Here is a 12,354-nt window from a genome sequence, read left to right as displayed (position 1 = left end):
TTGCTCATAAAGCGTTCCCCCTGCAGGTGGGAACCAGGGGCTCGAACCTGGGTCCTTAAACTGGTTGCACCACTGCCCGGCCCCGTGTCCCTCCCTTTTTCTTTTCTTTTTTTTTTTTTGATAAAGATCATCCTGAGGGGAGTTGGGCGGTAATGCAGCGGGTTAAGTGCAGGTGGCGCAAAGTGCAAGGACCGGCATAAAGATGTCAGTTCAAGTCCCTGGCTCCCTACCTGCCTGTGAGTCACTTCACAAGCAGTGAAGCAGGTCTGCAGGTGTCTTTCTCTCCCCCTCTGTCTTCTCCTCCTCTCTCCATTTCTCTCTGTCTTATACAACAATGATGACAACAATAATAGCTACAACAATAAAACAGCAAGGGCAACAAAAGGGAATAAATAAATATTTTTTCAAAAAGATCATCCTGAGGGCCAGTGAGGTGTCTCCCCTGGACAGTGCACCTGCTTTGTCCTGTAAATGCCCCAGGTTTGAATCCAGGTGCCACTGCACTAGAGGAAGCTTCAGTGCTACAGTCTCCCTCTCTTGTCTTTCTGTTTCTTAGTGTCCCCACCCCCTGGGAAAAATTCAGTTTGGATCAGTGAAGCTCCAGTGACAAGGAAAAGCATCTTGTTTTTTCAATACTTTCTGGCGCCATGAATGAATTTCAATTCTGTCTAGCTGGCATTTGGCTCCGGATTGTAGTCAAGGGGCTATCATTGACCTGATCTGTGTGGATGGTAATGCCAGTATGTTCAGACTGACTTGGGGAAATTAAAAAGTTATTCCCAGAAGCTGGGCAGTGCTGCACCAGGTAGAGTGCACATATCACCTGGCTCGAGGACCCAGGTGCAAGCTCCCAGTTTCCACCTGCAGGGGAGAAGCTTCATGAGTGGTGAAGCAGGGCTGCAACTGTCTCTCTCCCTGTCTCCCTTTTGACTCAATTTTCTCTGTCCCCATAAAAAGAAAAAAAAAAGGAAGAAAGAAAAAGGGTGGATTTGTCATGAAGGCACTGAGCCTCAGTGGTAACCCTAGTGGGAATAAATAAATAAATCTTACTCAGAGCTTAAAAAGGCAACAATCACTGCTTCACTAACCCATCTCTCGTACCCCAAAAGCAAGCTTTCAATTAAGGAGTCCATTTTTTTTCTTTTTTAAAATGTATTTTTATTTATTTATTCCCTTTTGTTGCCCTTGTTGTTTTTATTGTTGTTGTTATTCATGTCATCGTTGTTGGATAGGACAGAGAGAAATGGAGAGAGGAGAGGAAGACAGAGGGGGAGAGAAAGATAGACACCTGCAGACCTGCTTCACCGCCTGTGAAGTGACTCCCCTGGCAGGTGGGGAACCGGGGACTCGAACCGGGATTCTTAGGCCAGTCCTTGAGCTTTGCGCCACGTGCGCTTAACCTGCTGCACTACCGCCTGGCACCCCGGAGTCCAAATTTTTTGAAAGTGCAAAAATCAATATAACCCAAAAGAATTTCTAGCATGGATTTTCCTGGCCTCAGATAGAAAGAGACAGAGATTAGGGTGTGTGTGGGGGGAGCTCATAGTTGAAGCTGCTTTTTGCTCATACTTGAGCTCTTCTGTCAGTTAAACAACCTGAATCCCAGCCAAGGAAGTGGCTCAGTGGTAAGAGTGCATACCTTGCATGTTATGGCTTGGGTTCAATCCCCAGCACCACATAAAAATGAATAGTACTCTGACTTTTCTCTCATAAAATCAGTCTTTTAGAAGTTGAATGGAAGAAGGTGTGTTGGTATCATAGCTTCTCCAAGCATTCATCCTTTGATTCGAGGGACTGCATTGCACCTGAATCTTATCTAAAAACTTTTTTTAAAGACACTTACTGTGGGCAGGATGAGGAAGGGTTTGCAGCAGAGCCCTATGCGTCTTGCCTGGAAATACCCACAAGGGTAGCCTCCAATGACACTCCACTTGGATGGCATAAGTTTTCAGCTTCTGGGTTCAGGATCGGAAGGAGAGAAGGAGCCCATGCCAGCTGTAACATCTCTGCTGTTCCAGTCCATCTGCAGAAATGACTGAACGTGAACATGGGCATCTGAGGTCTGGGGTGGGGGACAAATGAGGTGACAGGGCCAGACTCCTTTCACCACCACATGCCACCCTCCCCCAAACACACACACACCGACATGGACACACGCACACATACACTGCAAACAATCAGCCAAGTTTCTTGTAATGAAGCTGATCTATGTGCCAAGGCATTCTTTTTTTTTCTTTATGCATTTTATTCCCAGTAATCATTCTTGGAAGAGAGACCCATGTAGTGTACACTGTACAGGGCTCAACTGGTTAAACAGCAGCTGGGGGAGGGAAGGAATGGCCCTCAAATCAGACCCAGCCTCTGCCTTTCTTTTTATAGGCTTGAAAACTGCACAGTTCTGCTTGACCTAGAAAATGGCACAGCTGTAATTGGAGGCAGTCTCTTTCTCTCCCCAAACCTACTACTCCCTGCCTCCCCAAACCTCTTCATGTTTTCACAGAGATTTATTTTAATAAGAGAAACAGGATGAAAAAGAGCAAAACAGAGAGAGAAAGAGGTCAGAGCACTGCTCAACTCTGGCTCATACAGGTCTAGAATTTAACCTGGGACCTCCTGGCCTCAGGCATGAAAGTCTGGTATAGAACCTCCATGCTATTTCTTTGACCCCTTTCTGGCATTTGACCATAATAAATGATTGCTATTACTATTTTTTATTTCATTGTTTTGTGAGAACTGCCCAATTCTGGCTTGTGGCAGTGCTGGGTATTGAACATGGGACATTTGGTGCCACGGGCCTTAAAGTCTTTGCAAAACTGTTATGCTGTTTCCCCAGTCCTGATCATATTATTTGCAAAAGAGAGTCCATAGACATACTCATGTGTGTACATGCACATGTATGTAACATATTTAATTATTTTTAGATAAGAGGCAGAGGGTAACGAGGCAGAGAAAGTGAAATAAACTAAAGCACCGAAGCTTCCTTCAGTGTAGTGGAGGCTGGGCTCAAACCTGGGTGGAGCACATGGCAAAGCAGTGCATGATTCAGGTAAGTGGTTTCACCTGCCTCAGGTCTTTTTTTAAGAACGAAGTTCTTCAGAGAGATTGAGAAAGAACGCTGTTCGATAAAGAAAGGAGAATTGATAAGGACTCGTCAGGAAAATCAGGGAGATAGAGGCTCCCCTCTCATTTCTCACCAGTGTGCTTGTTGGTCATCAGGTACTAAGGTAACTGACACAGACAGCAGTCAGCTGCCCCTGTGCCCAGGGAGGACCCAAAGCAATAAGTAAACACTGCTTATGCTCACTGCTGGGGTCAGTGGAATTGGACAGGCAGGTGGGTGCAGGAAGGCAGGGTGCAGTCAGAAGTCTTTGTGGGGGACGTTACCTTCCAGAATAAGATCAGAAAGATAAATTGGGGTCAGGGAGGGCCATATTTGGAAACACCAACGAAGGAAAAATATGAAACAAAAGCGGTGTGATGCCTTTTGCAGAGAAAGCTAGCTTTTCTTGCCGGGTTCCCTGCCATCGGTACGTGGCTCTGTTCCATGTCAACGCAACTGATGCTATTGCCACACAAGAGCCTTTCACAAAAGCACAGCAGTGGGGTCCAGTTCATCCGCAGCTATTTTCATCAGCGGTCTCTGTGTGTGAAGGCAGCTCCACAATGGACATCTCACCTCACTGTTCTCTTTTAGCAGAGGGCTGTTTCCTTCTGCCTTTGCTGTGTGCAGAAGAAAAGGGTGTGGAGGAATCTCTTGTTCCAACATTTCCATGATTAGTGTCTGAATCATGAGGACAAGAAGCATATAGAGCTGACACAGGCGACTGGTCAACCTCTGTCCAAAGTGCTGACAAAAGCTTTCTCCAAACTGCATTCTGAGATATTGTTCTTTTCATAAATAAACTGGGCAAATAATAGGTTGAACTATTTCCAAACATATTTATTTCTCTTCCTATTTCATATGGGAGAGAAAGAAAGAGAAGTGTGAGAGCTCCATTCTGACATATATAGTGCTAGGATCTAACAGCTTGTTTTTTAATTTAATTTTGCTTATTTATTTAATATTTATTCCCTTTTGTTGCCTTTGTTTTATTGTTGTAGTTATTATTGATATTGTTGTTGTTGATAGAAATGCCAAGAAGAGGGGAAGACAGAGAGGGAGAGAAAGATAGACACTTGCAGACCTCCTTCACCCCCTGCAGGTGGAGAGCCGGGGGCTCGAACTGGAATCCTTATGCTGGTCCTTGCACTTTGCGTCACAGGCACTTAACCCACTGTGCTACCATCCGATTCCCTTTGCTTATTTATTTTTAAATTTTTATTATCTTTATTTATTTATTGGATAGAGACAGCTGTCGTATGCTTTACATTGGTTTGTTCTAGCCCTCCCCCGCCAAGAGAATTGGATGAGTCCTGTTAATTTGGCGGGCCTGCTTGGCCCCGCCCCAAGGAGCCCCGAGAGAGGGTTCCTGAGTCCGAGAGTTCCTGGGTTCCTGAGTTCCAGAGTAAGAGAGAGAGTGCTTGTGCCGCGCAAAGAGACAGCAGAGTTCTGTTTGGTGATTAGTTTGTCTTAGTTTATGAATCGTTGTTCCTGAATAAAGAAATTCAGCTTCCCTGCCCAGCCGTTGTCTCCGCGTCTCTGTTACCCGCCGTGAAGCAAGCCAGCAATGCCGGCAAGAGCCTCCGAAATTTTAACAACAGACAGCCAGAAATTGAGAGGGAAGAGGGTGATAGAGGGGGAGAGTGACAGACACCTGCAGCCCTGCTTCACCACTCTCAAAACTTTCCCCTTGCAGGTGGGAACTGGTGGCTTGAACCCGGGTCCTTGCACATTGTAACATGTGTGTTCAACCAGGTGTGCCACCACCCAGCCCCTTCCCCTTATTTATTTTAATGAAAGAGACACACAGAGAGTGGGGAAAAGGGAGCGAGAGAGTAGGGGGGGAGAAAGAGAGAGAGAGAGAGGCTCCAGCACATTGCTCAGCTCTAGCTTACGGTGGTGCTTAAGGTTGAATCTAGGTACTCAGAACCTCAGGCATAAGTCTTCTGCAGAACAATTATGCATTCTCCCAAGTCATGAATAGCTTGTTTTTAACTGTAGAATTGTTTGGAGCCTTTAACAGGTACACCAATTCTAGACACACACACACACACACACACACACACACACACACACACACACACACACACACGACAAATAGGATATTTTCATGTTTGTGTGTTATTCATATATTCACTCAGTCTGTCACCAGTCACCAGAATGAGCTATTTCTGGTGCATAGCACCTGCATGACAGCTCCACTTGTCCAGGCATCTACCCTTGTTTTTCATTTTGATAGAGTGTGATACAGAGAAGGGGAGAGAGGGAGAGAGACACGGAGAGAAGGGGAGACACCTGCAGCACTGCTCTCCACTGCTTGTGAGTCTCCCCCTCGCAGATATGTGTGGGGAAAACAAGCTTAAACCCCAGTCTTCATGTGGCTAAGTCTGCATTTCACCCAGTGTGCCATCACCCAGCCCTGTTTGGGTGTATTTTAGATAGATATAAAAATCGGGTGGATGTAAACATATCTCTACATAGCTATGGCCAATATGTATATGTCATAAACAGTATATGTGGAAACTACACATCTACATGCATGCCACTGTATGTACCTGTATTTATATTAGGAGATTATTTACTATTAGGAGATTATTATTATATTTAGATTAGGAGATTTATTTTAAATTATGGACTTATACCATTATAGAGCTCCAGGGATACTGGGAAGTCTTGCAAATCTTCAATCTTCAAGGCCAATATTCCAAGATCAGTTAGACACTTATAGATGTCCTACAAATAATTATTTACATAAATAAATTCAGGGAACTGACCTTGAGTAATGAGTCCCAATTTTGGATTTTCCCAAATAATAAAGAATACATATATCATTAAGCTCTAATTATTGACGTTATGAGATTAGACCTTTCAGTTTACATATTTATTTTTCTTTTAAGACAATATGATGGCATGATGAAGGAGGTGGCTCAGTGGTAGAGTCTAGGACTTGTAGCCACAAGGTCTGAGGCTTGATCCCAGACACCACATATGCTTCAAGAGGTGTTTTATTTCATAAATTAAAAAAGAGAAAGATGTTCTATTTCTCCATTATAAAACAAACAAAAGTAAATAAACAGGGGGCTGGGCTGTGGCTCAGCAGGTTAAACACACATGGCATGAAGCACAAGGACCAGTGTAAGGATCCCAGTTCGAGTCCCCGGTTCCCGACCTGCAGGGAGGTCACTTCATGGATGGTGAAACAGGTCTGCAGATGTCTATCTTTCTCTCCCCCTCTCTGTCTTCCCCTCCTCTTTTGATTTCTCTCTGTCCTATCCAACAGCAATGACAGCAATAATAACAACGACAAACAAGGTCAACAAAAGGGGAAAAATAGCCTCCATGAGCTGTGGATTTGTAATGCAGGCACGGAGTCCCAGTGATAACCCTGGAGGCAATAAATAAATAAATTATAAAAATAAGCAAACATTTTAGACAATCTAGACATGTGAAAGAGCCAACTACTGTATTGAATTTACCTTGATAGTTATTGGAAATGATTTACAGGCCAGAATTCCATGTAGTGTACACAATACCAGGGAAATGTCCTCACACTGACAAATGGGATAGAGCGTATACCTCTGCTCCAGCAATAAGGAAATAGATGATTCCTACTTGAGCACAGGGCATACAAACCAGAGTAGTTTGGGAAAATTATAGCCTAAAAAAAATCATAAATATTCATGACTACGTACAGCAGGGTTCAAAACAACCCACAACAAACTAAATTGATAATGACGAGCAAAGCTAACAATAATTTGCTATTAAGAGGCAAGAAGTGCAGCAATTAACAAAACATGATCAGTCAAGGCAATGAGAGCTGAGAATGAATCTGCCTCCAGCCCCCAAATCCTAGGAATGTCAACTCTGCGTGCGCTCGTGTGCCGGGGAGCCTTGAGATGCTAGAATGGCTATGTCCTGAATAGAAGTCAGGTCTCAGCTCTCCTCGCACTGAAAGGCATTCCTTTTACATTTTCAAAGGCTAGTTATGGTAGTTATGTGGGAGTTGCTCTCATTTAAGCATTAAAGAGAAAGTCCTGGGACCTGCAGGGGCAGCCCAGTAGGAAGACATGATTTCCTCTATGATTCAGGCAAACAAATAAAGACACTGAAGGACACATGCAGAATATAATAGTGAAAAAAATCAGCAAGTTCTTTATCTCTCTTTTTTTTAAAAAAAAAAAGTTCTACTTCAACAAGAAAGACACAGAGATGCAGAGAGAAAGGCAAAGACCTGGGTTCAAGCCTCTGCTTCCCACCTGCAGGGACAAGTGTCACAAGCAGTGAAGCAGTTCTGTAGGTGTCTATCTCTCTCTCTCTCTCCCTCTCTATCTCACCCTCCTCTTTCAATTTTTCTCTGTCCTATCCAATAAAATGGGGGGGGGGGGAATGGCTGCTAGGAGCAGTGGATTTGTAGTACCGGCATGGAGCTGTAATGATAACCCTGGAGGCAGAAAGAAAGGGAGGGAGGGAAGGAGGGAGGGAGAAAGAAAGAAGAAAGAGAGGGAGGAAGGAAGTGAAGAGAGAAAGAAAGAAAGAAAGAAAGAGAGGGAGAAAGAAGAGAGGGAAGAAGGAAGTAAAGAGAGAGAAAGAAAGAAAGAGAAAGGAAGAAATAAAGGAAGGAAGGAAGGAAGAAAGAAAGAGAAAGAAAGAAAGGAAAGAAAGAAAGAAATAAAGAAAGGAAGGAAGAAAGAAAGAGAGAAAGGCCCGGTTACTGTTCAGGTCTGGCCTACAGTGGATGGCTGGATGGTGTTGGGGCTTGAACCTGGGGCCATATAGCCTCAGGCATGAAAGTCTTGCATAACAATTATGCTGTCTCCCCAACTTTAATTCTTTACTTCATATAACATCAATATAATGGAAATGTGAGTTTTATGATAGGAAATCAATAGTTGCAAGCTTTACCTTCAAGATCCTCAATATGTAGGTAATATCAGGACTATGGGTGTGTCTGTCTGTTTTTCTGTGCTTTAAACACATGAGCCTCCACCGTATGGCTAAGTTCTCTCTTAAATTAAGTTCCATTCCCCCATCAAGGCAGGCTAGATGAATTAGGGAGAGGTACCACTGCCACATCACTACAAACCCAGCACTTCTTGGGACCCCAGGCTAGTCACTTCCCTGAAGACCATGTCACAGACAAAACTGGAGGAAATCAACTATGACCAGGATGGCAACAAAAATGTCCCTTGTGGGACCGTCAGCCTCATTACATTGCCACTGTAATCGAATCTTCATCTTGTGCCTGATGCCGTGGTAACTCCCAATAGGAGAAATAGCAATGGGGAACATCCTAACTCTGGGAAAGTTCCACTTAGAGGAAATTCCCTCTTATTCTAGCCCCCTTCCCTAATGAATAATAATCAACATGTCTTCTCCAGAGAAATACCCAGCTGTCCCAGACAGACCCTATATCATCTGCCAACCCAGTGATTCCTTGGACAGTGATTCACCTCCTAGAAGCTGCCCACACTGACTCGTTGCTTCCTTCCACTTTCCAATTCATTGGACCAGTGTGATTCACCTTCAAATCTGCGTCTATTCCCGGAGTGTATATTTTCACCTTTATCCTTGCAACAGATTTGATTTGTCATTTATTGGTGTCTTTGTCCCTGAATTACTATTTTAAATTATTTATTTGTTTTTTAAGAGGGAGGAAGAGAGGTGGGGAGAGAGAGAGAGAGAGACACCAGCACTGAAGATTCCTTTAATGTGGTAATACCCAGGTTCGAACCTGGGTTGAGCACATGACAAAGCAGTGCACTCTCCAAGTGAGCTAACCCTGTCCCTGGATTCTGATAAGAACTTGTTCCTGGGTTTGAGATGCACTTTCTCCTGCCTCTGAGGACCACAGTCTCTATCATCTCTTATGGTGAGTCAGCCAGAAACTCCATCTGGCAGTGCCATCATTTAGGGCAAAGCTTACCTCCCTCCTAGTTTTATATTAGCCCACCAAGAAATTGTGTTGATTTTATGAATCTGCCTCGCCTTCCAACCATCAAAAAGGTAACATTCCTTCCAGAATGAGATGTTTCCTTTGGCCAGGGGACAACATAATGGTTATGCAAAAGATTTTCATGCTTGTGGCTCCTACACCCCTGCTTCAGTTTCCGTCCCCACCATAAGTCTGAACCGAGCAGTGTTCTGCTTTCTCTCTGTATCTTTCACTATAACAAAACAAAAATATGTTTCAAAAGTTTCATCCACTAAAATCTCAGTCCAGCTCCTCTCCCCTAATCTTCTTTCAGAGGAGATAGATGAATATTTTTAATTTTTATGGAGACCTCTGTTGATTTCAGAATGACTTCAGCTTGTATATTTCTGGAAAATGGTGTTTTAATTTAAAATAAACATAAGATCCACAGATGATGGAGCAGTAGAATCGAGAGGCCAGTGGTGAAACAAAAAACAAACTAGGGGCTGGTGGGCATTGGTGCACATGGTAGAGTGCTCACATCACTGTGAGTGAGGGGGGAAGCTTCAGAGTGGCAGAGCAGTGCTACAGGTGCCTCTCTTTCTCTTTCTCTCTCCCTACCCCTCACTTCCTCTCTATTGATCTCTGCATGTATAAGAAAAGAAAAGAACTAGAGAAATGTATAGTCATCAAGAACAGTGGAATCATTGTGCAAGCACCAAGCCCCTGGCAGGGAAAAAAGGAAAGGAGAGAAAAATAAATCATACTCATGTCCCAAAAACTGTTATTTCTTTTAAAAATTAAAAAAGAAGCCTAGACTGTGTGAATTCTGAAGAGCTGCAGAGTTAATGAAGGTGGAGTTCAGTGGGGAGACTTCCTAGAGGAGGTGCTGAGGTGGGGTTATGGCAGAGGAGACGAGGGGGAGTGGGGGATCCTGGCCAGATCCCTCCAGGCTGGGATCCACCCTCTCTTGGCACCCTTGCTGCATCCACCAGCCTGTGGTGGGGTGACCGAAGCTCCTGTCAGTATTCGCTGAATGAATGAGTCATCCTGTCTGCTGAATAACTCCCGCCATCAGGGCTGTGCTGACAGTCTGAGGAGTAGGTGGGTGCTGGGCTCTCCTCTTTGCAGATGTCATCGTTTTCTGCACCTAGATTCTTGCGAAGGCTGTAGGGAATCAGCAGCTCTCGCCTCCCTGCCCATCAAACCTATTTTAATGAGTGCTTCCTGCTCAGCTGTCTCTCTGCGATAAAGTCAGTCATTTCCTCTTTGTCAGGATGTTCATGCTCAGGGCTCGGGGACTTGGCAACTTAGCTTGTGAATCAGAACTAGCTGAGACTGAGTCTACAGGGAACCCAGGTACCATCCTCTAGAGGAATGAGTTCTTAAACCTACTCTCTTCTGTTGTTTTTGATTGCAAGATGGACTGTGTATTGGGGGGGCAGAGGGAAGCAGAGTGTATTTTAGGTGTGGAAAGGGAGACATCCTGAGAGGAAGATTGTAGGGATTCATGGTCTCAGAGGCCTCACTCTAGTCCCTGATCTGGGAGGAGGTAGGGAGGATAGTGGAAGTGTGTCTGAGAATGCCTGAGTGTGAGTGTGTGAGCAGATGTGAGAGCCAGCGTGTGGATCTGAGCTGGCAGGCATGGGTGAGTATGGACTACTAGATGTGAGCCTGTGTGAGTGTGTGGTCATGAGTGAGTGTGTGGATGAGTGTGAGCACGTGTGAATGTGCATCAGTGTTTGCGTATGAACAAGTATGAGTGGCAGTCAGTGAGTGTGTGAAAACATGGGTGAGTTTATATGACTGGGTGTGTGTGAGTCACGGTAATTAGAAAACAAAACACTTCCAAGGGCTTTTGGGTGAGGTTTACCAGATGGGAGGTTTATTACATGGCAGGTTATTTAGGTACATAAAAACCATGGTAGCCAAACAGGCAAAGGGGCAAAGACTGGGTAGTCATGATGGCGGGGAGCCATGAGTCTTTAAGCTGGTTAGCAGCACCCACACAGATACACGTGTTCAGGTAGAAGGGGAAGCGGCATGGCTATCCTGGAGAGAAGGAGCGCAGACAAGGGCAGCTGGAACAGAGAGTGACTTCTTGCCAGACACTCGCTGAAATAACTTCCTGTACACCCACAATCCCTTATGGATCCGTGTCAGTCTGTTATATGCTTTTCTGGCTGACATTAGTCGTCTGCTAATTATGTTCATGTCCCATTAGTGAGCACAGGTCTGCTTGTCTGTGAGTATGAATATATGACTGAGTGTGGATGTGAGAACATGTGTGAGTCTGTGTGTATGTGTGTGTGTAACTGGACTAGAGGGAAAATCGAGATACACAGTGACTGGTCTCCCCAACAGTAGCCAAGACACCTCTCACACATAGTAGGTGCTCAGGGAACACGGCACACATGAAAATAGAAAATGATTCAGATTACAAGGTGATAACATTTTATTCTTGGCAAAACGATGAAAAAGAAAAACATGATTTTGCCTACCTGAATATATATTGTATATATACAGATTTCAAGTATCTACCTTGAAAATAATGTATTATGATTGTAAACTGAATTTTAAATATGAGGCAAGGGGGGCTGAGCTGTGATGCACCTGACTAAGCGCCCACACTACCATGCACAAGGACCCAGGTTCAAATCCCTGCTCTCTACATCCAGGAGGGATGCTTCAGGAGCGGTGAAACACGTCTGCTGTCGTCTCTCTTCTCCTCCCCCTGCAGCCCTGTCTCCTTCTCCCCTCTCAATTTCTATCTGTCCTGTCTAATTTTTTAAAAAGACAAAAAGAAAAACACCGGAAAAAAAAGAGAGGAGAAAATGGGCACCAGGAGAGCTGGGTTCATAGTGTCAGCATTGAACCCCATTGAGAAGGCAGTGACCATAAAAATACATACATACGTATATAAATCTGAGGCAACTTTTCCCTGTTTGGTAAAGAAACAATTCTATCAGGTGGTCTCTATAACAATCTCAACTTGGGTGTTTCCTCTTACTTACAATGGGGGCAATACTAACGGTGTCTGTGTGATTGTTTTAAGGATTAAAAAGCACTTAGAATAGGATCTGCCTGTTATGATGTGTCCCCACTAAGAATAGCTCTCTGCACGTGTGTGCACGTAGGTGTGAGTGTACGTTCCTAACCCATGAGTCTAGCTCCAGTGTGAGCTTATAGCTCAGAGTACTAAGTTAGAATGCGAGTATTTGGCTATTTCCTCTTTTCTGATGTTAATTTTTAGAGGTGAAAAGAAAAGTCCTATAGTTTCTGGTCACATAAAGTAATTGTCCAGTAACCATGGAAGACTCCACTCTTGAAAATACCTGGATTC

The 12,354-nt window shown here is 44.3% G+C and overlaps 1 protein-coding gene across 1 annotated transcript in view; it reads left to right on the top strand.

The window, feature by feature from the left end:
* RNF152 (ring finger protein 152) overlaps positions 1-12,354 on the top strand; it is a 393,455-nt gene that overhangs the window by 102,767 nt on the left and 278,334 nt on the right. The gene's annotated exons all lie outside the window — the stretch shown is intronic.

This window comes from Erinaceus europaeus, chromosome 15 (genome assembly GCF_950295315.1).
Source record: "Erinaceus europaeus chromosome 15, mEriEur2.1, whole genome shotgun sequence".
In the NCBI taxonomy this organism is placed as follows: Eukaryota; Metazoa; Chordata; class Mammalia; order Eulipotyphla; family Erinaceidae; genus Erinaceus; species Erinaceus europaeus.
The sequence above is the reverse complement of the archived record's forward strand: the minus strand, read 5'-3'. Positions and strand labels throughout refer to the sequence as shown.